Below are 27,912 nucleotides of genomic sequence, written 5' to 3' on the forward strand. Positions count from 1 at the left end.
TGCAGGGGAGGGTTTGAGTAAGAAATTCACAAAACTCAGTACGGCAAGCGAGAGGAGCTTTGGTTGGACAGATTACAAAGTCTGTGTTTACGCTTTCATTTTCCTAGTTTTTGGAATAGCATCTGAAGAAATGAGTGAATAAGTCATTGTAAATTGGACACCTATCAAAAATTTTTTTTAAAAAAAGTGTGATGGAGTAGCGTCAGTGGTATCAGACACCTGGCTTACTCTTCCACAACAGTGGAGGAAATAGAGGATTGATTGCCTGCAAAGAGAATCAGAAAGCCCCGCCCAGCCTCTTGAAGCAACACTGCTGGCCGCCAACTCAATAGCACATCTTCCCTTCCTTCCTGAGTATAAAAGCCTTCAGGTTTCAGGGAAGACTTGGATTCTTCCCTAACATTATGACATCATGAAAGCCTATTACAATTGTGATCCTGTCCCGGATAGGTCAAAGAATGGATCCTGGCCTCAAACTAGGCAATGGACCCAAGCAGAGGTGAGTTTTGATGAGTATGCAGAATCTTGGAGTGAGTCCAGTCAATGAGAAAGAGCACACTGGCTCGGAACGGCTCAGTGGGGAAAGGCACAGAAGGAAAGTCATCTCCAGTGGCGGTGAGCAGTGAATTCACTCACCTGGGAGCTGCTTACGCCCAGCTGGTCACTATTAGGAATGAAAATAAAACTCTGCTCTGCAAACATCTTTTGTTGAACATTCTCTTTTTCGCAACAAACTAAGTGACATGGTATGATAATGTGTTCTTTAATTAATTAATGTTTTAGCTTTTTTGTTTGTTTGTTTGTTTATCCTTTAGAAAAGAAAGGACTTGAAGGGTCCGGTGGCGTGACCTAGCGGCTAAAGTCCTTGCCTTGAACGTGCCAGGATCCCATATGGGCGCCGGTTCCAATCCCAGCAGCTCCACTTCCCATCCAGCTCCCTGCCTGTGGCCCAGGAAAGCAGTCGAGGACGGCCCAAAGCCTTGGGACCCTGCACCCACATGGGTGACCTGGAAGAAGTTCCTGGATCCTGGCTTCAGATCGGCACAGCACCGTCCGTTGCACTCACTCGGGGAGTGAATCATCAGACGGAAGATCTTCTTCTCTGTCTCTCCTCTTCTCTGTATATCTGACTTTCCAATAAATAAATAAATCTTTAAAGAAAAAAAAAAAAAAGACAGGATCTGAATGCAATCTTTCCTTTTTTTTAAGGCTCACCACCAGCCTACCTGCATTCTTCTTTAGGCGTTAAATGTTCATATTCTCCCTTCACCAAGTTCAGAATTTGCTTTGAATTAATCACAAAATCCCAACTTCTTTTTCTAAAAAAAATTTTTTTTTTATTTTTCTGCCCTCAGAGCCAGCAATAGGGCTGTGGCAATGAAGTTGTAAGGAATTCAATAGCCAGTGTTTCTGGGATATCATCACTTAGGTAGCTCTAACTGTGATATATACTTTGAGTCCCTAACAAAAAATATAGAGATTTGCGATGTATTTATTTTGAAATTTAGAAATTTTCTTTATTTATTTTATTATTACATGATACACTTCCATAGGCTCTGGGACTCCCTCTTCCCTGATCCCTGCCCACTCCCACTGACTGTGCTCAAATCATTACAATAGCATAGTCCCTCCTAAGCAGTCATAAGTCCATTATTCTGCTATTTCAGTGTATCCTGACATTGTAGACATAGAGTCCTGGATCCTGTTGTCAAGATACACTCAGCAGTTCCGTTGGGAGTCCATCTTTGACTTGGAAGTAGAGATGCAAACTGCACTGTATCTTCATACCTGTATGTGATCATCCCTATCACATACAGTTACTATACAATCCCCAAATGCAAAGTCATAAAACAGGATCAACAACAGATTGCAAAAATAGAAAATTTAAAACGATATGAGGTCAAAAAACATGCTACTGAATGACCAAGGTGTCACTGAAGAAATAAAAATGAAAATCAAAAGACTTTCCTGAAAGCAAACAATGCTATTGCGTGACCTATGAGTCAGTGAAGAAATCAAAAAGAAAAACAAAGCTTTCCTCGAATGAATGAAAAAAAGAAGAAAAAAAATTTAAACGTTTTTCTTATAAGTTATCTATGCATGTCCTGTGATGCACACAAGATGCTGCTTTTGTCATGTGTAGGTAACGTCACACATTAGGGGAACTCCATACATGATGTTGCATACTTTATCTCATATGGGGTCATGTGATCAGTGCATTTGAATGCCATTGGTCTAACTCTCTAACCATTTGTCAACAACAGGTTAGAGAGTGATATACTTCCATGATCATCTTGTTTTCCTAACTCAGAGACAAAACTGTTGAGCAGAAAGCATTTCAAAAAGCTGGGGTAGGAGGGATATTGGAATGCAATACATGATAGCTCAGTTAGTTAACCCTCCTTTGCAAGTGCTGGGATCCCATATGGGTGCTGGTTCATGTCCCAGCTGCTCCACTTCCCATCCAGCTCCCTGCTTGTGAACTGAAAAAGCAGCAAAGGATGGCCCAATGCCTTGGTATATCGCACGTACATGGGAGTCTTAGAACCAGCTGCGGAACCTGGTTTCAGATCTACTCAGCTCTGGCCATTGTGGCCATTTGGAGAGTGAATCAGCAGATAGCAGATCTTTCTGTAAACCTGCCTTTCCAATCAGAATAAATAAATCTTTAAAAAAAAAAACACCTCACTTCGGCACAGGAAAATTTTGAAATACATGACTAGGGTTTTGTTTTCTACAATATATATATTGCATGAATTTTTTGAAGGCCCCTCATACTGCACTCAGTGACGTGTGAGATCTTACCACCTGTCCAGATTACCCAGCCACAGCTTCTTTGGAACATCCACTTCTTTATGATTGCCTTTTAAAACTCAAATAACTGTTGTGAAAGCATTGCTTAAGCACTTCTCTACAAACTTTAAAGTTCAACTAGTGGCTGAAACTGTGGTGCTCAGAATCCTGATGGAGAGAACCCACTTCTCTTCATGCTGCTATCTGCCTTTCAAATGCCCGCTGAGTCTTTGCAGAGGGCCAGTAGGCAACATAGCTCCAGCAGGAAGAAAGGCTTATTTATTCACAGTGACTTCCTTCTTTGATCTTCAGAATGAACCTTGTGGATTTATTAGTCTGAATCAGGCAAAACTGCTGTTTTATAGGTTAGTCAAATATCAGCTATTTCACCTGCTTCAAACTGACAGTAGAATCACCATTTTACTTAGGGGAAAAGGTAGCCAAGCAAACTGAACTTGGTCAAAAGCCAATCAACAGGGGAGGCTGGGGATTTGGTCCAGTATTTAAGAAGGCCATGTACCATAGAAACAGCTTCCTTGGATCAATCTCTGGCTTCCTGCTCCTGCGGCCCCTAGGAGGCAACGGTGATTGCTCAAATCATAGATTTAGGGCTTCCATGTAGAAGAACATTTGCAGGCATTTGGGAGTGAGCGGGCACACGGGAACCCTGTTTCTCACTCTTATTTGCTCTCATTCTTCAAATAGGGGATTTACTGTATTTGAAAAATATGTGCTTATTTGAAAAGCAAAGAAGGCGTTGGAAAGAGAGAGGGAGGACTGATGAATTTCATTTGCTGCTCAAATGACTACAAATGACTACTCTCTTCTAAGGAGTATCAGGACACCAAGCAGCTGGGCCATCATCTGTTTCTTTCATAGGTACATTACCAGGGAGTTGGACTGGAGTGGAGCAGCTGGGACTCAAAGCTGCACGGCAAGTGGCTGCTTCTCCTGTTGGATCACTGTACCAGCCCCAAACACATTCAAAAAAAAAAAGAACTAGTAAATGGAGGGTCTAAAACTTGGACCAATATCTTTTATCTCTAGAGTTTCCTTACTCCATTATACTCCCCAAGTCCTCACCTCAGCACTGTCACCCAAAGGACCAGCCTTCAGGGGCAGATCCCTGGTGTGGTGGCATAGGGCATGGTTCTTCAAAGGTAGGGGTGTGTGACAACATCACCAAAATATGCCCTGTTGAGCCAGCCTGCTGCCCTGTCTGCAAATGAAAAAAACGACTCCTGAGTGTTGCAGATAAAACACTGGACATTCAACCCCAGTGTTTTCTTTGAATTACTCCTGGCCCCAGGACACTGGGGAGAAGCGGTATCTCAGCAGCACCCCACAGTGTTTCAGATCACTAAGGAAAACTTCCCCTATGGCAGTAGCTGGTTCTTAGAAACCAGCTCCATACATCTCAGGAGACTGCCAGGGCTGTCCTGCAGCTCAGGTTCCAGGCACATCTGTTCAGCCCCTAGAAAAAGTGCATTTCTATGCCAAGGACAGCTTTGCACTTTTGCTCTTCGTGAATCTGCATCTGCCTTTTCCCTGGAAACGAAAACAAACAAAAGGAGGCAAGAAGAGAAGGATTCCATCTCAGATGTCTCCATTCTCTGGCTTCCTGCATGTAGCTGCTCAGAAGCTGCTCTCTCTTCCTCTCTCTCTGTCTCTCTCTCTCTCTCTCAAACAAAACAAAACAACCAACTCATCGGAGGAAAGAGAATTCAGGACAGATAACTCCAACCTTGAAATTTTTATATAGCTTGGTGAATGATTTGGTGGGTTAACACATAATTTTTTGAAGTGTAAAAAGAAGAGGTTAAATGAATACATCATTGGATGCCTGAGGTTTGATCTTAGAAGTATTCTTACTCTGATTTCCTCTACCAAAGAAAAGGATAAGACAAGAAAGCCATCTGGATGTTGGGAATCCAATCAACATAAACATTTATCAAGTTCCACATGTATGACAGCTCTGTTAATTAGCTCCAAAGGTCATTTCTGACACGTATACGATTCTGTTTGTTGCAGAAATGCTACAGATCTGTTATACCACACCAAGACAGGCAGCTTGTTTTGACCAAGTTCCCATCAAATGCAAATGATCATTTCCTTACAGAAAGTCTGTATGACTATCAAGGAGGTATTTTCCAAAATAATTAGGTAACAGTTGCCTATTATTGCTCACACATCTGAAATGTGTGCAAATATGCTTGATGTCAAATTCCAAGTGTTTGTTCCTCCTCTGCCGGAGTATCTGCAGCCTTCCCCAGATTGTCCATTTGATATGATGGTGATTTAGGGGCCCTGCTCCCCTTCCATTTAACTTCCTTCTTGATTTTTGGTCTCATCGCGTAGCTTTTGGCACAGTGAGAAAGCAATTTTCTCCTGAGTCAAAATTAGTCCTGCATCATGAATTATTCAGCCCAACACACGGCTGCTTCTAGCACCCTGTGCTCTTCGAGTCCCAAAGTTTGAAGTCTTCCCTTTCACACATTTCAATTTCCACTCAGCCCCCTGCCCTCTGCTTGCCCCTCCTCCCAATATGGCAGGCCAGCAGGCTGGCACCCTAGCACCTGATTGAATTCACTCTATATTTAAATTTCAAGTCACACAACTGCCTTCTAGCTAGAGAGCTTCACAGCACGCTCACATGAGGCAGTCTGCTTCCACGTAAAACAGCTCGAAATAATTTCTTTGCCAATGGAATTCAGCCTTTAATAACACTATCTTAAAATAAAACCCGTTGAGACACATCTGGCCTGGGTTCAAATGTCTAAATAAATGTAATTTTAGGTCTATTTGTAACATTTTTATATTTGCCAGCCTTATTATTTCCTCTATATTTCTCTATGCAAAGTCTTCCATTTTAATAGGTTGCAGCAGAATGTCAGCTTTTTCCTTGTTACTTCTGCTTTCATGTATTTTCTCAGGAAAAATATTCTTTATATATTAGAGAGTATTTCCTAATTACACTGCTCCATGCACTAACCTGCCTCTTAACTGACAGGATTACAAATTTATTATTTTAGATATAGCGCTAATTTTTTTCCTTCTGCCAATTAAAATACTTACAAAATTGGCACAAGGTTTCACAAAGACCCAGGACTGACTTTGCATGGGGAGTGGGGCTGTACCTAAAGATTACTCACACAGGTGGTGTCATGTGGAACTGAAAGGACTTTTGGAGAAAATTAAAACAGAAGAAATGTATTCTACTGATCAAATAAAATCTCCATGAAAGTTTCTCAAAACTCTGGAAACAATGTATTCGCAAGCAAATTACTGAATTAGTTCACTAATTTGTTCCCACTAACAAAGTACTCCACATGTACAAGACCTACTCATCATCGTATTTCCCCCAGCTAACAGCAAGGCCCTCTCCTGCGCTGTTGTAGTTACTCAGAACTTAATGTCGCGATGTCATGCGGAAATATTTTCTGAATACCGTATTCTCCACAGTAGGGATGATTAGCAAATCAAAGTATCCTTAAAGTGCCTGATTCTCCTTATGCATAAATGATTATGGACAGACGTAATTAACTATAGAAATCCCTACTCAAATCAATTTAATCAGGGCAACTTAGGAATCTTGCATTAGAAAATGTCATATCCCCTTTCAGAGAGATGGTTTAATATGCATGTAAACATCAGAGAATAGAACATTAAAAGTATACGCAAAGGAACTTTGATTTCAGCAAAGCATGCCACTAAGCCTCCTTTATGTCGTCCAGTTGCATGCTATATGCAGCATTTTGCTGCTACTGCAGCTGAAGTGATTCATTTGAGCTGTGTGCCAAGACACAGAACTTGTACTCTAGACATTTCTGAGGCTGCCACATTCAACTGATATTTTGACAGTTTCCTTGAAGATGTCAACTTTGCGATTCCTCATTTATGCTTCCAAGGGTGATTTTACGGTTTGTGTAACCAATGTTTCTCTCTCCACTGTTCTGTTGTTTTTTTTTTTTTTTTATCTCCGGATCCTTTCTCCATCCTCCCTCTCAATGTCATGTATTTGCAAGTAGAGGAGTCTGGTGCAATCCCCTGGGGTTAGCTGATGAGCACAGACCATATGTTCCAGACTTTCTTCAGAGATTACTGTGTGTGTTACATTGACAAACCAACTCCCCAAAACGATTGTGGATGACTTTATATTACACAAACAGCTTGCTAATGAGCCACGGTGGCAGTTGCCATATTTTAGTAATATTTATTAAATTGCTATGAGGCATGAAACTGTATTTCTTTATCTCTGTGACAAATTAGTTAAAAGCTAGAAGACTTTGTTTTTGAAAATAATCATTTGCAATTAATACCCCTACAAATCCACCCTCCTCCTCGTGTTTTAAATATTTTTTTCTCCTGCTGTTGATATTTATCTTTTGCAAAGTTCAATCAATGAAGAGCTCCACACATAATTCCGTTGTATTTAAAAGACATTCTTTATGTTTCTTTGCTTATGCTTTTACAAAAGCGAGAGAGAAATGGTAAAGAATTATGCTAAGGATGATGCTTAGTTCCCAAGAATCCCAGCCTCTGCCCCAAGGTTTCACAGGAAAAATCAAACTAACTCATTTATAAACACTCAAAGCAAAAATATACTTGTCATAACAATACAACTGATCAATCCAGATTAGTCAGCACATGTTAGACACATGTCTTAAATGCCACCTTGTATCCCACCCATGTGTACAATTACTGCTAATCCAAAAATAAAATCAGTTTAAGAAATAAAATAACCAGAAAAAAGAAAAAGAGAAACTGATTTGAAATGCTTGGTTACAGTAAAAACAGAATCCAGGTGTAAGTCTGAAATATCATTCCCAACTGTGTTAAAAGGCTTGGATGACTGCTTATTCTAAACCTGAGACCATATAGGCTTAGCATTCTAGCTAAACATACTGCCTCTCTTTAGACAAACCTGTTTAAATCTTCCCCGTATAATTTGTATCAATGAGACTTATGTAAATGAAGTAATTCCTGTGTGCTTCCTTTTCTTCATCTATTACATGGTGATAATGACTGTTATGACCTGATAAAATAGTCTAACTGGAATAGTGCATGTAAAGAATTTTGGAAATCCTAAGTTATCAGATACTACAAGAAGCTTTAAGCTATATATACACTGATGCTATTTGCATAAGTGACAATGGTTTTATGTGGTTTTAATTTTTTTAACAAAAAATAACACCACTAGGGTTTCTTGAGAAACCACTGTATGTCAGACATCATTTAAATTAAATATTGATGTGTGGGCATGTATGAAATTCTCAAAGTAAACCATGGTGAGTGGCTATGTTGTATTCTGCAAAAGGAACGGATAACACACAAGTGGGAGAAGTAAGTGTCCAGAGTCAGCCACTGGTAACTGGACCATATTCTATAACACTGAAATCTAAGAACTAAGAAAACATAATTTCCACTGAGGATCTTGGGAGTTCTTTCTATACCAGTAAGCATATAAGAGAACTTTCAGAATTAAAAAAAAAAATAATCACTGGCTGTCTCAGCGATTGCCCAACACCACTGCGTTCAATCAGATACATCTGGATTAGAAGACACCTTCAAGGTAACTTAGTCCAAAGATTCATTTGGAAAGTCTAAATTCCTGCAGCATGTTCTTGCACCCTATGGTCAAAAAGAACTACAAAATCACAAGTGCATAGTAATGGATGCAGCACCATGTACAAGCAGGACGCACGAGGCACACGAGCCAACCAGGCCAAAACTTGAGGCCCTTACCATCTCGGTTGCATTCTTTGCAACGTGGAAAGCAATGCTAAAAGTTCACGGAAACCTTTGAATTGGAAAATGAGTTCATTTGGAGGTTAACACTTTTTGGAACCCATGTTTTTTTTTTTATAATATACATTTTGCATGAACTTACTGGAGACTCCTCCTCTCGTCAACCTCAAAAGTTGGGCATGAGGAATAAATTATACTGCATGCAAACATATCTTGCAATATGTGCTTGATCATTAGTGCTCACAAATGCTATTTCTTCTATGTTAGAAAAGAAGATGAATACATACTTCTAGATTATGAGGAAATGTAAAGTACATTGAGCTTGGAAACATTTTAATATGTAGCTTGGCATTAAGGTCATTGAGATAGCTGTAAGTATAGAACATAGGTACACATTCAAGGAACACTGACATGGGAAAGCTATAAATTATTTCAGCCACCACAAAGTAAAGGCCAAGTAAGAACCAATGAATAGTGCTAAAGGGGATTCAGACTGTACATAAACATGATCCTGACATTGAGCGGCGAGAAGAGATCTGTCTAGTGATAAGATGATCATTCCTTCAACACAATCACTTTCAGACAGGCTGCCTCTGACTATACATGACGTCCTCACCACTGTCCAACTCAATCATTGGGTCCTGCCTGTAACTGTCCAGTGCTGAAGCTGGCGAATAATTCCAGTCAAACCAATAAGGACAGTCCTTTGCTCAGCAAATTCTCAGGCTGTGGTGAGGAGAGGCTAAATGTCTTGATTAGAGAAGATTGTAGATTTCAATGATGTCGTCTTTAAATGCTTTTAATTCCTGAGTAAAGGGAGTGAACAAGAAATAGGGAATCAGTATTTGAACATGCAAATAAAATTGTAAAAAAAAAAAACACTTCACTGGTGTTTTGGAGCAGAGTATAAGGCATTGTATTCTGAAGCAAAGAGGAGCTCAACTTTCTGAGGCGTACAAAGGAATCAAACAAGATACAAGAAAGAAGCATGGGCCATCACTGAATTGGTGTGTATGGTGGATGAAGGTTTAATGAACTTAGACAACTGAAGACGGAACATTGTTCTTAAACAAGAATCAACAAGATGCAAAGTATTGTGAAATAATGATCAGGACCCAATTGTGATTCAAGAATCCAATCAGGGTGGCATGTAAACAAACAGAAAAGCAAAACAGAGGACACGTTTTCTGGAATTGCAAAAGGTTGATAAGATCAAAAGAGTGAAATATTTCGGAAAAGTTGCAAGTAGACTTTGAGGGAATTGGAAAGAGAAGATGAACTTCACAGAAAAGCATGTGTTCTGCCCAAGAGGCTGTGCAGTCCCCGATGAGCAGTCCCTTGACCCAACATTAGGGAGCATTGCACATATGCATCCCAACTCTGCTTTGCACATGTGCTCCTCGCTTCGGCATTTATTATCAACACCTCTTCCTGAGATGTCTCCAATGAAAACTCCTGAAGCCTCTTCCTGAATCTTCTTTCTCTATCTTTGTGATCTCTTCCTTCCATCTTTATGGACATAACTCGGCAGAGAAGCCTTCCAACAGTCCTCTTTTACATATAAGTCTCATCAAGCGTAACAGATCAGAATTCTGTCAGTTAACGAAAACAAAGAACCCAGATGAACCACAGTACAGAAATTTGCAGGAGAGGTTCCTACTTGAATGTCTAAGTAGACGATGAGAGATCCGTGCTGGATGAATGGAAAGCAGTCAAGGTTTTCTGCCACTGGACATAAGTCTTTTAGAAAAATGTGATGACGGATTTGAGATTGAGGTAACGCTTAAGTACCCTGCAACACTTTCATATCTCTTTCATATTGTCCTTCCGTGTGAGTGAAGATTCATATTACCTGCCTATTACACATGTGACTCTGGTAATACTGACTGCTCACCAAGTCCCACCATTTCCCTACATTCCTGAGTGCATGAGAAGACTTCATCGTAGCTTTGTGTTCAATCTTCCGCCCATTTGTGTCAAAAAGGAATACCCTTTTTAATGAATACTCACTAGAATCTAAGTCTAGCTTTCCTATCACCAGTGACTTAATCTGAAATCTTGATATATTTTCTTGAATTGCTACATCTCTGTAGCCTCTCTTCTCTTTATAATCCATCCTACACATGACTCACAGATGGTCTTTCAGAAGCACAGCTGCAATTATTATTTTCTCTGCATAAAATGATCAAATGATTCCCAGTTAACACAACTTCTTTATCCTGACATTCATGTCCTCCCCCAACATGCCTCCAGCTAATCTGGCACATTCCCCTATGTGCATATCACACAGCAATCAAAGAGAACACCTTGTGGTCCACACTGTGCTTTGGGATAAGGGATTTTTAGGTTTAGATTTTCAGATCGTCTAATAGCATTGAGTAATCTTCCAGACATATTTTTTTCTTTCTAATTGACTTATCTTGTCAGTCCTTTTTTAGGACAATGCCCTCTAAATATGTAAAGAGGGATTTAGAGGAAAAACAGGTGTCTTCTGCCTCTTGACTACAGAAAATTAGCTCCATCTACAAATGCATGGGATGATTTCCAAGTAACAGTATTCGTAATGTGATTTGCAAACTCTGAGTTCACTCAGTAGCATCTGCCATTACCTGAATGAAGTAATGAAGTATACACATACACCTGCTGTCTCAAATGTAATCAAGGAACTTTCTGTTGATTTTGTTCTTCGACTTTTTTCTTCTGTTTCTCAAATACTTCAGGAGAAAATCGGATCTATATATCTCATTGTCTGTACTTCAACTCAACCAGCTAGCACTCTGGAAAGAGCACACTGTAAATTCTGTTTGTCACAACTATATATCTATCACATACATCACATGACTCCTCTTCCTCCAAGATTTGAAATCTCAGTGGAAATCTGCAACTCTTTGTCTCACAGAGAGCATTTTTAAAATTTAAAAAAAAAATTTAGTTATAAAACTAACTCGTGCAGATTTTTCTAAATACATATTTTCTAGAATTCTCATGATGATCAGTTAAATAAATGACTTTCAAAAGTATTGCCACTAAAATAAACTTATTTTTAAGCACAATCTCCCATGACTTCTTGAAGGGCTTATTTGCGAGTCAAATGTTTCAATGGATACAACGTTGGCTTGAAAATGAAATAGGAGAGAATGTAAATCTCACCTCAAATAAAAATTTTAGGCAAGCTGCATAACTGATTAAACCTCTATTTCCTTTAAAAGGAAAACAACACCTCATAAACTCCTAGTGAATCTTCACGAACTATTTGGGCTGGCTTTCGCCTCCTTTTCATTATTGCTATTTTGGTGAGTGTCTATTAATTGTTTCTACTTCCAGACTTTGTATTTCTAGGGAGATTGCCCAATATCTCACTATTTCCTAAATCCTTTGGGTTCTCAGTACAATGCCCCATATACCGGACACTGAATGATTAAATGAATTAATGAATGGCAAGTTTATGTCATGTGAAATGCATTTTGCATTTCTTTATGGAAAACAATAAATCCGGATTTATTTTAAAAATCTGCTTAAAGGAGATCTATGGTTTCCCTTTCATAGCAATTCTCTTTCAAACATACCTTGACTGATAACTTTTATATCATTTTTCCTTCTTAGGAATCCTGCAACCAAAACACAGAAAATGGAAATCATTTTTGGCCCTAACTGAAGGTTAATCCTCTCATTTACCAACGCTTAGTAGTCTCCTATACGGGGCGGTAGCCTAGCGGCTTAAGTCCTCATATTGCATGCGCCAGGATCCCATAAGGGCACCAGTGCGTGTCCCGGAGGCACCAGTTCATGGCCTGATGGCCCCACTTCCCATCCAGCTCCTTGCTTGTGGCCTGGAAAAGCAGTTGAGGACGGCCCAAATCCTTGGGAACCTGTGCCCATGTGGGAGACCCAGAAGAAGCTCTTGGCTGCCTGCTTCAGATCAGCTCAGCTTTGGCCATTGCGATCACTTGAGGAGTAAATCATCAGATGGAAGATCTTCCTCTCTGTCTTTCCTCCACTCTGTGTACCTGACTTTCCAATAATAAATAAACAATACATCTTAAAAAAAGAAGACTCCTATCCAAATGGCCCCATTTCTTTAAGAAATTATTTTGTCTCTAAGAAGATTTCACTAAGATTTTTTTTTCTTTTTAATCTTCACACCTGGAAAACTTGGAGAGTCTATTAAAATATCACAAGGAAAATTGGACATCTTGAGACACAAATGATTTCCAACAAACCCTGTTTAACCCATTTTGAGAAAGCAAAGCCATTCTAAAGCAGTGCTGAAATGCTGAAACAATCTGGCTTACACATGACCCGCATCCGTGTTCATTAGATGGCTTCCCTCTGACCATGTAGTCTAGGTTTTCCTGGAGGCCACTCTGGCAATCATGCCTACATGTTTCCAAGCTCCATCTGTCCATTCTGGACCCCAGCCCTGCACTTCAGCTGTCCCTATATGCTTAAATGAAACTAAAGATGGCTCAGCTGAGTATGAAATTGATGTCCATTTTCTTTTCTTTTTCAGTGACAGCAGACATAAATATTCCAAGTCCTTACCCTCAGTCTGTCAACCTTAATTCTATGGGGTTCACCACTAAAAGGAGTTCTCAGGTTTGTCTCACAGAATAACAAAGGAGAAAGACATCTGATAGGCCAAAAGGTCCTGTGCTCATCTGAAACTCAGCACTGTATAATCTGACAATGAGAAAACCCCTAACTTTTCCTTCCTCCCATATTTCTTCCCACACTATTGTTCTGAAGATGGAATTGGATCACACAGTGATATATCTGCCAGAGAGTGTCAGAAACCTATCTCATCCACTTTCTACATCCGTATCCTTTCATTTCTTATAAGAAATAAGCAGGAGGTTAACTAATTTCATCACAAGGTCCTCATCAGAATCTTCTTTCTGTGTTTCTTCCATTTGCTAGTTAAAAAAATATATACACAGACAATCAATTTTTCCATAATACAAGTACGTAGATATCTTCTCAGAGGTAGTTCCTGGGTAAGCACAAGTTACTAGAAGTGCATATCAATGTTTCAGGAAATGTCAAGGCTGTCATGATAATTGATAAGTTATTACTTAACTTTTCCTGCTGCTGCTACCAAAGCTACTAACTTCCAAGTACCAACACAACAGCCCCAATTGCATTAACTGAAAATGAATGGCATTGTCCCATTAGATGTATGTGCATTGTCATTGATGATATTCTGGGTTGTCTTTGTGTTTCTTTTTATTTATTTATTTTTAGTTTTAAGATGCAATTCCATGGTCTCTGAGATTTTCCTTACCCTCTCCCCAAGTTCCCTCCTAATCACGAATTTTCCCTTTATTTTTACATTAGTATAGGCCTTCATGAGCAATCGTAAGTACACTGTCCTGCTATTTAAGTGTATCCTGACATTATTGGTACTGACCATGGCAGAGAGTCCAGCATCCTATTGTCAAGATACATTTACCAGTTTCATTGCAGTCCATATTTAATTTGGAAGTAGTACAGTGCATTTTATCGTCACACCTGGGTATAATATTCTCTATTGCACAGTTACCATGCATTCCCTTAAATAAAAAGCCATAAAACAAAATCAATAACAGGAAATAAGTTTAAAAAACTGACAAAGCCATGAAGTTAAAGAAAACGCTACTAAATGACCAATGTGTAGCTGAAGAAATGAAAAGGAAAATCAAAAATCTTCTTGGAGAAAACAAAGCTACTTTATGACGTATGAATCAGTGAATAATTTAATAAGAGAAAAGAAACTTGTTTCAATGAATGAAAATAAAAACAAAAATATCAAAACTCATGGGTTGCAGCAAAAGCACTATTAAAACAGCTATTGATTTTACAATTTGCATGCACGTTGCCTTATCTAAGAGAGAAAATACGATCTTTGTCATTTTGGGATTGACTTATTTCATTCTTTTTAATGGCTGAGTAGTATTCCATGGAGTGGATGTACCACAATTTCTTTAACCACTCCTCTCTTGACAGGCATCTGGATTGTTTCCATGTCTTTGCTATTGTAGACTGTGCTGCTGTAAATACAGAATTACAGATTCCTTTCTCATCTGCAGTTTTCATTTCCTTTGGATATATTCCTTGGAGCGGGATAGCTGGGTCATATGGCAGGTTTATTTGCAATTTTCCAAAAACTCTCCATACTGACTTCTATAGCGGTTGTACTAGCCTACTCTCCCATGAACAGTGAAGTATGATACCTTTCTCCCCACATCCATGCCAGCAGGTGGTGTTAATAGAGTTCTAAGTCTAGGCCAATCTCACTGGAGTTAGGTGGAGCCTCAATGTGGTTTTCACTTGTATCTCCCTGTTGCATAGGGAGCCTGAACATTTTGCCTTCTATTATTTATATATTGTATAAACCACAAGGTTCTTGTGTTCAAGACTTGGTCCCTAGTGTGCGGACATTAAATGCTCAATCTATTGGGACATCCCCAGGTGACTGGGTATGTAGATTTGGATGGCATTAAGGTAAACAGCATGGAGCCTTGAGAGAGACTTGTGAGAAAAAGTTATTTTCATAGTAAGCCTGATCTTAAATCGCTCTTTAGTTTCTAATATTACAATACAATTTCCCTCTTACTCATGCTCCCAACCTCATTTACTATGAGGTCTTTACCAGAGTCAGGCTAATGGTCCTTCATCTTGTGGTTTCAAGAATTAAGTTAAATGAGCATCTTCGCATAAAAGTAATTTTACATACAGCAATGGAAAACTGACAATACAGTGCCCAACATTAGAGGATTTTCTCATTAAGTATTTGTCCAAAGAGAGTAAATATGATTCTTGTAACAAACCTAGGTTTGCTCAGGTACACTATGGAAGTCTTCAACCAAATCCGAGTGCAAAAGTAGACAATACTGCATGTCTGTATGGAGACAGATGACGGCTCTATCCAAGAAAGCAGCTTTCCATCCAGCTCTCTGAAGATCAACTCATTCTTCTTGGCTGAGTTTGGAAGTGGCTGCTATCGTGATGTGGCCCCCTTCCACTGTGTGGATCAGATCAAACTCCCCCAAATAGGAATCGCTATTATTATCCCCTACTTATAGGACTGAATCTAACTCGAATTGGTAAGGAGATTTGGATTGGTTGGGAATGGCCTCTTGAAGCTAAGCATCTAAAACTAGCTTTGAAAAGTGATTATAAAGTAGCCGGAGGAATAGAGAGCTTGAAGCTTTAACAAAAAATGGCATTTCAAATGGTATCGATGCCTCATGGTGCATCTGGGGAACATGATGGCCAAGTACAAGAGACGTAATCTGCATCTTCCTGCATCTTTCTTGACACACACTTTTGGCTAGTAGTTTTGAAGAGAAAAGGTCCACAAAACGTGCCAATGTCCAAGCCAGGGAGCAGCATGATTGCACATATCACCTAGGGTGGATGTGCGAGGTGACCTCCTCTGTCAAACTTTGGTAGGCTCATTCCTCCCACGGAAGCCCTCCCACAGCAGCTGTTTCTCTCGGCAAAGGCTGCTATCTGACTCATGGTGTGAGCTGTGCACGATGTGTCTCTATCCTCCAGATCACGAACTCCTGAAAGGCAGCCACAGTCCTCCCACTGCCACATGGACTGACCTCGTGGAATCTGCGCCTACACTCTCACCTTCCCCTCCCATCACAAGACAAGCCTCTGTTCCTGCCGGAGGCAGCCTCTTCAATGACATCCTTGCTGCCACATCTCATCAACTCCAGGACACCACTCCCACAGTAATCTACTCCCCACCCTGCAGCACCCGTGCTTCATTCTTCCCACTTCCCTCCACACAAAACATTCATTAGTCTTTCTTTGCCCCAAAGTGTCCTTTCAGCTACAGTGAGCTTCCTGTTCTTTATTGTAGCACTCTTCAAAAATCATCTGTGCATTCTGGCTTCACTTTGTCATCCTACTCTTTATCTTCAACCCGTAATTATCATTCATGTAGTCTAGATGTTCCACTAAAACTGCTGTGACAAAATCAACGGCAGATTCCACACCACCAAATTCAAACATCACACCTTTGCATTCATCATCCTCTTGCAGAAACGTTTCTTATTAAGCTTTCTTTTTCTTGATGGATATTTTCTTGGGTACAATGGTTTCCAGTTCCCCTCCTACCTCACTGATAGCTCTTACTAAATGCCAGTGGCGAGTTAGTCTTTATTACAAGACCTCTCGATCTTGCAAGGCCTCTCAGATCCATCCTGGGACTTCTTGTATCTTCTCTATTTTATGTTTACACAGATCTACAGGTTCTATCTCCTGCTTTTGAGTCCCATATTTATTCCTACTTACAGCAATAACTACTCTCTTCAGGACCTATTTTCATTTGTCTACCTTTCAAGAGCTTTAGGGCATCCATGACCTATAATGCTTTCATAGTACCCATGTGCAGAAGTCAGCCAATGTGGGACTGCTAGGTGGATCCACACAATTTCCTTAAGTAATCCCCATGAAGAATGAGCTCAACAGCCCCATTTCCAGGGCCACACCCTGTGCCCAGTCTTGCCAATTACTCTGATTCACGTCTAAGCATGGCACTGTAATTACACCTGCTACTAATTAAAGGACAAAATAAATGTGAAGTGCCACTGAAATACTGCACAGGAGTAAAGCAGCAATTATATTTATTGTATAATTTCCATTTGGCAATTATATTGATTGTACAATTGAACATACTGCATAATGGTGATAATTACGATTGTTAACATTTTCTGCTGGGAAGAATCCAAGTGGATAAACAGGTTGCTTGGAGTTACTGACAATCAGAAAGGGGAGTTTGGATCTTCTGTATAATCCTTACATATATTGATCAGAATTTTTTTTTCGTAGGAAATACTCAAGTTTGAAAAACAGACCTTTCATGTTTTGAGAAGGAAAATCAATTTCTACCTTTCGGTATTTTGCATTGAGGAAAGCGGATAAATGCAACAGGAAATCAAACTCAGAGAAAAAAGAAGTATTTATGTGCTAGAACTGCACTGGCGTCAAGCTTTGACTGCAGGCCCAGAGGCAGCCAGGAGGCAAATCCCAGGGCTTAAGAAAATGAATACTGACTAAGGCCTGAGGACAAATCAATCCTGCCTTGTGAATCGCATTTGCATATAAGAATTCACCCCAGAGTGGCCAGAACAAGGGAAGGGAAGAATGGCAAGAGGGCCTGCATTGTAAACTACACAAAGGGAAGAGGAACACCTGGTAGTCATACCACAAAGAATAAAGTTGCCTTTTGTTCAGTCAACTTCAGAAAATGCTTTGTGGTATTACATATACGTGATAGTGCATTCTTGCTCTAGAGCATTTTAAAATTATCAATGTATTCTCCATTTCTACCTGAAAGGTTGAAACATAGGTCTTCCATCTGCTGGTTCAATTTATTAATGTCTGGCAGAAGCCAGGAGCCCAGAACCCAGGCTGGGTTTGACAGGGACGGGGTTATCTAAGCCATCACCTGCTGCCACCTGCTGCCTCCCAGAATATGCTAAAGCAGGAAGCTGGATTGACAGCAGAGCCAGGGACACAGACCCGGCAGGTCAGCGCAAGAAACATGATAGGAAACAGCCCAGAAAAGGCCATGGAAAGCTACCCACTGGCATACACTTGGCAGATGTGGGGGCAAGACCAGGCTGAATCTGTCCACGTCATCCACTGGCAAATCCAGGCACCAGTGTGGGTCGACCCAGGTTCGGTCGCGACAAAGACTAGTGCACAATGCCGAGGTGAGGTTGCCTGTACCGGAGGGGACCGCAGCACCCAACCAGCCTGAGAACAAGAAAGGAGTAGGCAGAGCCAGCAGGTGAATAAGGGAGGGTTCCTTTGCAGGATAGCTACTTCCGCAGGAGAGCATGGGCTGGGATGGGGGCAGACCAGACTAGGCAGAGCTACCACAACTGTGCGCCTCATGTGGACTAGATCAGGGAAAAGCCGGGCTGGGCGGATAATTCCTACTGGTGCAAACAGAATTAAAGTAGGCGAGGTTTGTTTGGGCAGCATCAACTGGAATCTGGGAGTGGGAGAGGCCTGGGAGGGTAATAGTGGGCTCATCCCTCTTGGGTTACCACTTCCACGGGAGGACATAAAACTAAACAGTGGCTGGGGTGGAATGGGGTGTGGGACAGACTGGATTACTGCTACACTTACTGGCAAACCAGGGTAGGGCGGTCCTGGTGGGGGTTATTGTGGGTCGCTCCAACTAGGCTGCAGCTCCCACTGGTTTAGGTGAGGGCCAAGTATGTGCGGGGCAGAACCAGGCTGGACTGCAACACCCATTGGTTCCAGTGGAAGTCGGGAGTGAAAACAGAACCAACCCAGCAATTACAACCACCAGCTGATTGGAGCGATGGACGGTGCCAGGCCCTGTACTTGTTAGCACATACAAGAAGTTTCTTTGGAGATCTTCCTAATCTAACTGCTGGACTCAGAACCCTACCGAAGAAAAGAGAGAAGACAGAACGGGTCAACCAACCATCTCAGCTATGATGGACTATGTCAATCAGTGGATTTTTCAAAGACCTCATAGTGCTTGGAGTGGCAAGATTGACAGCGATTCATAACTGTTGCAATATCAAAACCACTTGAGCAAGAACCTCAGAGCATGCCCTACACCTGGGACTTGGGGAGGGTGGGAAATTGGGTGGGCCTTCTCCCTTAATACCCCCCTTTTAAACATGAAGGTAACAATATGGAAAACATACTAGTATTATCCACTTTCCTGTAGCCCTTGAACCTTCTTACTCTAACTAAGTATGTAAAGAATGTCAAAATAAATTTTATTAATAAAAAAAAAGAAAAAAAAATATAAACATCCTGGGAAGTCAAGAATAAAAATTATCAAGAAATAAAAAAAAACAAAACAAAACAAAAAAAAAAGACAGCAGAGCCAGAACTGAAACCAAGCACTCCCACAGAGGATGCGGGTACCCCAAGCTGTGTCATAACCACTACAACAAATTCTAGTCCCCCTTCTACATCCTTAAAGGCTCTTAGAAGTCTTAAGGAAGAAAGAGGATTACAAGTACTGCAATTTTTGTCTTTTAGCATGAAAGGAACTTGGCACAGGATACATATCATTGGCAGCGTCTAACAGCCCTGGCAAGCATAAAATGAAGAACTCAGTCAGCACAGCTGAACAGTGGGAAAGCAGGTGAATAGGAGAGTAGCATTGTCTTCAGAGGCTTCAGATTCATTATGGAAGCAACGCTGTTCATTGAGATCCATGGAGCTGTTTCTAAGTGCATACGCTGACACTACTTCACTTACCTTTAAAAAAATAAGGCACTGCCTGTTGGACGAGTGACATTAGCCCCATGTTGTAAGCAGAACAAACGAAAGCGTTGGAAAATCCTGTGCATTGTTACCCCAGCACATTGAGTCCTGCACAATATTTTACTCAAAGAAGACAACTTCTAACTTAAGTCTAACAAATCAAGGATGGAATTACTTTAAGTTCCTTCATTGAGTAGACTAATCCCATGATTCTCACCAGAGACTGGGGGGACCGGTAAAATTACTAAACATGCAACATGGAGATTCTAGGAGTGGAGCTGAGGGAAAGAGTTCCTCAGTCTTATGAAAGATACAACAACAACAAAAAAGAACAAAAGAAAATCTGAAAACATAGTCACTGTTCCATCCGTATACCCCTGTATGCAATTTATTTTATGCGTAGATATTGCCCGGTTGTGCAGAGCCCACCCATGCACACAAGGAGGACACAGGTAGCATAAAGAATGGCAGCAGAGACCGCTGGGCAGAAAACACAGCTCTTAGATGCTGTCACTGAGTCAACAAATTCACCACTCCAGAAAAGACTCCAACAGGTAGGCTCCTATTGAAGATGCTTCCAGAAATTTCATGGGCATGCTTGAAAGAAAGAGCTTAAGGGATCTGTTTTTATGAAAAATATGGGATCATTGTGGAATAGAGGGCTAAAATGTTGCCTATTATACCAGCACCCCGTATCAGGGATCCAGTTCAAGTATCAGCGGATCCACTTCTTCCAATCCCATTTCCAGCTAATGTGCGTGAGAAGGCAGTGGAAGATGGCCCAAGTACTTGGGCTCCTGCCATCCGGGTGAGAAACCGGAGCGGAATTTCTGGCTCCGAGATACAGCATGGCTCTGCCACGAACAGTGTGGCCAACTGGGGAGCAAATCAGCTGATGGAAGACCCCATTCCATCCCTGCCGATCTCTCAAGCTTTTTCACCCTGTAACCAGAACTCTCAAATAAATAAGTCTTTAAAGGATTCCTAAAGACATAGCTTTATTCAGAAATATCATCTGAGGAAAAGATTGTGACACACCGAGAGATTTGGGTAAACTTAAGTATAAACTGACTTTCTGTGATCCAAATGATTCCAAGCCATTTGGCCCAATTTAAAACTTATCCAGCGTCACCATGATGCCACAAATGGAAAGTCTCACATCAAGAAACTTTGTTTCCTGCACAGAATTAGTGGGACTGTTATATGAAGTTATTTTTACAATATGAGCGTAAGGTGCCTTTGACATAAATAAACTTAGTGTTTTTAAAGATTTATTTTTATTATTTTTTCATTGGAAAGGCGGATATACAGAGAGGAGAGACAGAGAGGAAGATCTTCCGTCCGATGATTCACTCCCCAAGTGAGCGCAACGGGCCGATACTATGCCGATCCGAAGCCAGGAGCCTCTTCCGGGTCTCCCACGCGGGTGCAGGGTCCCAAAGCTTTGGGCCGGCCTCGACTGCTTTCCCAGGCCACAGGCAGGGAGCTGGAAGGGAAGCGGGGCTGCCGGGATTAGAACCGGCGCCCATATGGGATCCCAGCGGGCGTGCTAGGTGAGGACCTTAACCACTTGCGCCACCGCGCCGGGCCCAACATAAATAAACTTAGTGTTTTAAAACTGGACTCTATCCCCCAAAACATGTCATCACATATGTGCACAAATTTCAAATCCAAAACAATGCCGGGCAAAAGCCTTTCAAAACAGAGATACTCCAGCTGTATCAGCCAGTTAACATGTCAGTCCAGCTACCCTTTGCAAAGGGCTTTCCTGTTCTCTAAATCAAACTCCAAACCCTCAAACACAAATAATGCAAACTTGACACAGTGATGTAGCCTCAAGAAAGATCAACAGCAGAATGCGAATATTTGAAAATACCTTTAAATATGATTCTTCAATAATTTAAAATAATAGATATAAATTAGTAACTTTAATAATAAAATTTTATAGCCAAAATATAAAAATCCAAGGTTAGGGTTCAGCGCAGCAGCCTAGTGGCTAAAGTCCTAGCCTTGAATGTGCCAGAATCCTATATGGGTAATGGTTTTAATCCCAAGAGCCCTGCTTTCCATTCACCTCCTTGCTTGTGGCCTGGGAAAGCAGTTGAGGGCAGCCCAAAGCCTTTGAATGCTGCATCCGTGTGGGAGACCTGGAAGAGGCTCCTGACTTCGGATCGCTCAGCTCTGGCTGTTGTGGCCACTTGGGGAGTGAATCAACAGATGGAAGATCTTCCTCTCTGTCTCTTCTCCTCTCTGTATATCTGACTTTCCAATAAAAAAAAAATAAATCGTTTTAAAGCATCCACAGTTATGATATGCCACTTTAATCCTGTATAGGAAGCCACCCAAATCACTAATTTAGCTAAAACATACAGTAGATAAAAACTACACAAGCATTAGGTCAATGTTTGCTCATTTTGCCATTTTAAATGATGAGCTTAGGAATGCAAAACTTTATACGTGCTTTAGTGTTTCGATATATAAATAATAAGGGATGCTTACCACTGGGGTCTAGAAGGAACTCTGGCTGGGTGGTTAGTGCCCAGCTAAGCCACCCGTGTCTCCCCCTGGAGTGCTGGAGTTCGAGCTCCAGCTCCAGGTCCTCACTGCACGCTCCTGCTCATGCCCCCTTGAGAGGCAATCCCGAAAGCTCAAGTGACTAGATCCCTGCCATGTAGGAGAACGCAATGGAGTTAACGACTCTCAGCTTTGACCCAAAACAGTCCTGGCAGCTGTGGACATTTGGGATCGATTTCTCCATTTCTCTTTGCTGCTCTCTCTCTCCATTTCAAATAAAGACACACAACAGAAATGCTCCTGGAGTGGGACCATGGCACAGTGCATTAAGATGCTACCTCAGATGTCTGAATCCCATATCAGCATGCAGGTTGAAGGTCCAGCTTCCTAGCCTTTTTTTTTTCCTGCTCCTTGCCAATATATCTGCGATGGCAGCAGATCCTGGCAGCATTTTGGCCCAGCCATGATTCTTCTGTCTATCTGGAGATGGAAAGATCTTTCTCTCTTTCTCTCCAGATCTTGGTGTGGTACATGTCTAATACTCTGACTTGCAAATAGATGAATAAACATAGATTTCAAAAAAGAAAAATTCAAATATTTTATAATAGCCATTAAGTATTGCAGTGACATAAACTAAGCAAGTGAAAATAAACAATCAATGCCTACAATAAGTCCTCCAGTTGTTGAATTTTGATCTAGTGGGAAACAAGGCCAGGTAACAGGTTTTTATCTGCCAACAATGTGCTTACCATTGTCTCCAAAAATCCTCATATTTGAGATGCCCTATATCATGACTGACTCTGGGATGTCAACAGAAACAGCTTCACCAGGATACAAGCCCAAAGTCTCAACATGTCAGAATTTTCTATAAAGGGAATATACATGTCCAGAACTCTGTGTGTGTGTGTGTGTGTCACACAAACTCTGTAGAGGTTTGTCCATGCATAGGTAATTCTGATATTTTTGATTAGGAATTCACTGAGCACTAGCAATAAAGAAGTGGCTTAATTATGACTATGCCCAGTTGTTTGCTTATCACTTGTCAATATCGTAACCTACTAATATGGTCAAAGAAAGAACGAGTTTCAGTTGTCATTGAGATCCATTTCTGCACCTGTATTCAGCTTATAATACATAGTGAACACATGGCTATGTTTCAGATTTAGGTCAGAACTCTGAGGCTCTGGTGAACGTGGACCTTAAAGGTCATAGCCCAAGTGACTACGTTTGCCGGTGCCCAGGGTGGAAGTTGCAGCATCAATAGCATTCATTACTGCTGAGATCCTGTGGGCAAGACCCTCTCTGACTCCAAATTGACTCCAAATACTGAGCATGCATGAACCAGGACCAGGATCACGAAACTACTTTCCTTTATTGCCCTGAGCTCCTCTTCATTGGTGAGGATTTAAGGCTGGGGATATGTAGGGAAATAGAGTGTTTGCTTTCAGCTCCTTCATTCTCTATGAGTTATCATCTCTCAGGGACAACGCATACTTCTGCTGAAGACATTATCTTGTTTGTAAGCAGTGAACTTTCTTTTTTAAAAAAATTAGTTGTTTATTTCATTGGAAAGTCAGATATACAGAGAGGAGAAGAGACAGGGAGGAAGATCTTCCATCTGTTGATTCACTCCCAAGTGGCCACAACAGCCAGAGCTGAGCGATCCGAAGTCAGGCACCAGGAGCTTCTTCTGGGTCTCCCATGCAGGTGCAGGGTCCCAAGGCTTTGGGCTGCCCTCAACTGCTTTCCCAGGCCACAAGCAAGGAGGTGAATGGAAAGTGGGGCTGCCGGCGATAGGAACCAGCACCCATATGCGATCCGGTGCGTTCAAGGCGAGGACTTTAGCCTCTAGGCTCCCGTGCCGGGCAATAAGTAATGAATTTTCAAACCAGTTACTCACTATGGTGGGTTCCTAACAATTTCATGCCCACATAAACATTTAGATATAAAATAATAATATTGTTAATGATACTCAATGACAGCAAAAGGAGACATGCAAAGCAGCTGACAAGGTTGTGAGCAAACCCATCTTTTGCAAGAATATTTTAGAAACAGAGATGCATGGTAACCAGGTAGATAATGCAAGTTGGTAAACCATCTGAAGCCCTGTGGACGTGGTGACAAGCCTGCACTTGACATTATGTTACTCTTTAAAACAGGAAAGCCAATTCCGAGAGGAAAAGATGTGATCATGCAGCCCTTGAGCATTTTCTGAAATGAATCTAAAACATTCTTAAGCCGGCGGTACCATTTAGTAAAGACATAATGAGCTTACCTCACCCACAATTCCCTGCTTCTCATGGACCCAGGGAGAAGACACCTTCCAGGAATATCTTCATCAGCGCCAACAAGTGAAGCTGTAAGTGTGCCATGCAGCTTTTGTATGAATAGACATTTACTCCTAGGTGGTTTCTTTCCATTCCCATGGGCTGAGGCTTACAAGTAGGAAAACAACGCATTTAATTTCAAATCTTGGTTTCAACTTGGAGTCCTTTTCACTATTCACACAAACTCTAAAGATTAACTGGACACTGATGATCTGTCCCCGGGATAAACTCTGAAGATGTACGAAGATGGAAAGAAAGGCTAAGAGATCCAACTGATTTAAAGGATAGGAGATAGAGGGAGGTGCAAACATGACTCACCTAACTCCAAAACACACCGTTTCTGACAGGCGCAAATATCTGCCTTGCTCCCTGTGCGTCTCTCAAATAAGTGAGTTTAATCAAAGAAAGAAAGAAGGCTTGCAGGAGGCCAGGCCAGTTCTGGCCCTAAGCCTGAATCTCTCCAAGGTTGGCCTCTTGTTTTCTTTTCACAGACTCTGTTTCCAGTCTCTTAAATCATCTACTGATCTCTCCCAAAGGGTCACAGGTAATGGGGCTCAAGATGTTGCTGCCTTTCGTTTGCTCTGTTTTAAAGCACTCAGAGATGTCCTGTCAATTAATTAGCAGCTTAATTGCAATGAAATTATGTAATTAAGCATCTCATTTCAAATTAGCTAGAACTGTTTACTAGCTCACAAGGATGGGGCATCAAGGAGCTCTCATCCAGATCTGGTTGGTTTTGACAGTGAGTCAATGAATATCTTCCGTTCCTTTTTCTTCTTACAAATGCACAGTTTTAATGAAACTTTAATATAAGTTCCATAAGCCAGTCAAGTATTGCCTATTTGTATTTTGTAGAAACGGGCAATCATCTCTCCTTAAAAGAGCACATCCTTTTCCCTCTAAGTAAGTGTATTTGTCAGACTAACAAGGAATGAGTCTGCTTCCACAAGTTAAGTGGAAAATCATCCTTTACACATGTAGTGTTTACAAAATGTAGCAAAAAGAATGATTGTTTTCTAAAACATTGGGAATTGGTTGTTGTTATATATCCATACAGAATTTTACCATGACTTAATGTATATAACTATGCTATGTTTAATATAATTTAAAATTTGAAGTTCTATCCTGAGTAAAGACTTCTAGCTTCCTTGAGCATCCTTCCTGTTTGAAGCATTTCCTTACCCTGATGGACAGGCCTGGGAATCCTCTAACCACTTAGTGCAACTCTCTTAAATCAAACATCTTCCTCCAGGAAAGGAACAATCACAGTCTGACCTTTGGCCAGACCCTTTTCAATGGAGTGTGTGTGCATGGAAGGATACCTTCACCTTCCAGATCATTCCTTTAAGAGCTGATTTCTTCTCATTAACTCCTGGTCTATGTCCCTGATATAATGTAGATGCTGTTTCCACAAATAAGGAAACCCCTAAGGGAATGACAAGGCAACAGACAGAGAGAGACGGATTCTTAGCCCTTAAACAGGAATGTACAGCAGACTGCCATCCTCCTGGCCTCTGCCTCCTTCTTTTAGCCAAGATCTCCAAGTATCAGAGACGTCAGCCTTGGAGCCAGGAGGATTCTCTGCATTGAGATTGTCCTAAGCATTGTAGGACTTTCAGCAGCATCTCCAGATGGCAGGAACTCTCCTCTCCCTATGGTAGGACACCAAAACTATAACCAGATATTAATAAATACCCGTGGTGGGCAAAACTATCTTCATTTGAGAATGGTTAAGTGAGTGCCTAAACTTCAGCATAGAAGTCAATTTTCCTTATATAACTCCACAAAAAGAAGATAAGTCAAGGTATCAAATGCAGAAACAGATACACGAATCTAGTTGTTGTCTTCTAAGTTACACATAAAAAAAGATGTGAAAAATGTAATGCAAAGCCACCCAACTAGCAAGATGGTGTAGTGGACATCCACAGATACATGGGTTGTAGAACAAGGCATGGGTTCATTCAACGATGCTTCACTGAGATACCAAACTAATTAAGAGGTTGAGACCAGTCCCATAAAGTCCAGTGAAAACATGCAGTGGTACTCTAAGATAGCTTTGCTGTCCACCACAGTATTACAGTATTGCAGTACTTAGAGAGGTAGGGAGAGAGAGAGAGAGAGAAAGAGAGAGAGAGAGAGAGAGAGAGAGAGAGAGAGAGAGGCATTCAAAGAATGAGAACCCCTAACCACTGGTTCGCTTTCCAAATGCCTATCGCAGGGAACTACGGCAGCTGGGAACACTCAGATCTCCCATATAGGAGACAGCGCCTGTACTCAAAAGCAGAAACTGCTACTTCTCAGGGGACGGCTGCTCCACCAACCTGCCTTGCCCAACATAGGCTTGGTTGGAACCTGGCATCATGTCCTGCCTTAGAGTTGCTGAGAATGACAACGAGCTGACTGGAACCCAAGTATGCCCAAAGGCCAATCGGATTATAGAAAGACAGCAGAAGACTCCAGTTACCTGAAAAGAAAGCAGCAACTCCCACTAGGTAGGAATCTACAGAAATGAGGCCAGAGAAGGCACACCCACAGATGACATCTATGACAGTCAGGATCTCTACCTGGACTGATGGGTGATGGTCTTTCCCGATAGGAACACACTTCAACAGATGGAGACTGACAGATTTTTTAAATGAATACAATCCAACAAGAAATAACAAGTAAGACAAAATGACACAAGAAAGGAAGGAAATAAATCTCCAGAAACCCAGTCTGAAAAAAAAATTCAAAGCTTTGTGAATTCCCATGAGCTCAGAAAACTACGCAGCAGCAAAATGAGAATACTGACCAAAAAGATAGACATTTAGAAAAAACCAGGCAGGAATTCTGCAGGTCCAAGAGACATTCAGATTCAAGGCAGCATTCTTCATTATAGAAAAGAAATATAAACAAAATAAAGGTATTTGGACAGATGATTGGGTAAAGAAAATTATGTGCAAATACACAATGCAACACTTTTTGCCTAGGAAGAGGGAATTCTGTCAGCTACCACAATATGAATGAACTTCCCATACTAAGGGAAATGAATCAGTGACAAAGGATATAGTCAGCACGGTTCTACTTATTTGGCGTATTTAAAGAATGAAGCCAAAACCAAAGTAATGGACAGAAGGGTGGTTGCCATGTCTGATTAACAGGGAAAAGGAGGTAGTGGGGTTCAGTGAGAATAAAGCTTCAGCCACCCAAGATGAAAAGATATGGAGATGTGCCATATGCTTAATAAGACCATACTTTGCACTTACAATGACAGAATGTAAGCTATGTTTCTCAA

The 27,912-nt window shown here is 41.2% G+C and overlaps 1 protein-coding gene and 1 pseudogene across 7 annotated transcripts in view; one reads left to right on the forward strand and one right to left on the reverse strand.

Moving 5' to 3' along the window:
• The window catches only part of NRG3 (neuregulin 3), a 931,214-nt gene that overhangs the window by 645,411 nt on the left and 257,891 nt on the right, over positions 1-27,912 (reverse strand). The window lies entirely within an intron of this gene.
• The window catches only part of LOC121149787, a 93,459-nt pseudogene continuing 81,605 nt past the window's right edge, over positions 16,059-27,912 (forward strand).

Source organism: Ochotona curzoniae, unplaced genomic scaffold (assembly GCF_017591425.1).
Source record: "Ochotona curzoniae isolate NIBS_2020 unplaced genomic scaffold, NIBS_Ocur_1.0 scaffold_4763, whole genome shotgun sequence".
Lineage (NCBI taxonomy): Eukaryota > Metazoa > Chordata > Mammalia > Lagomorpha > Ochotonidae > Ochotona > Ochotona curzoniae.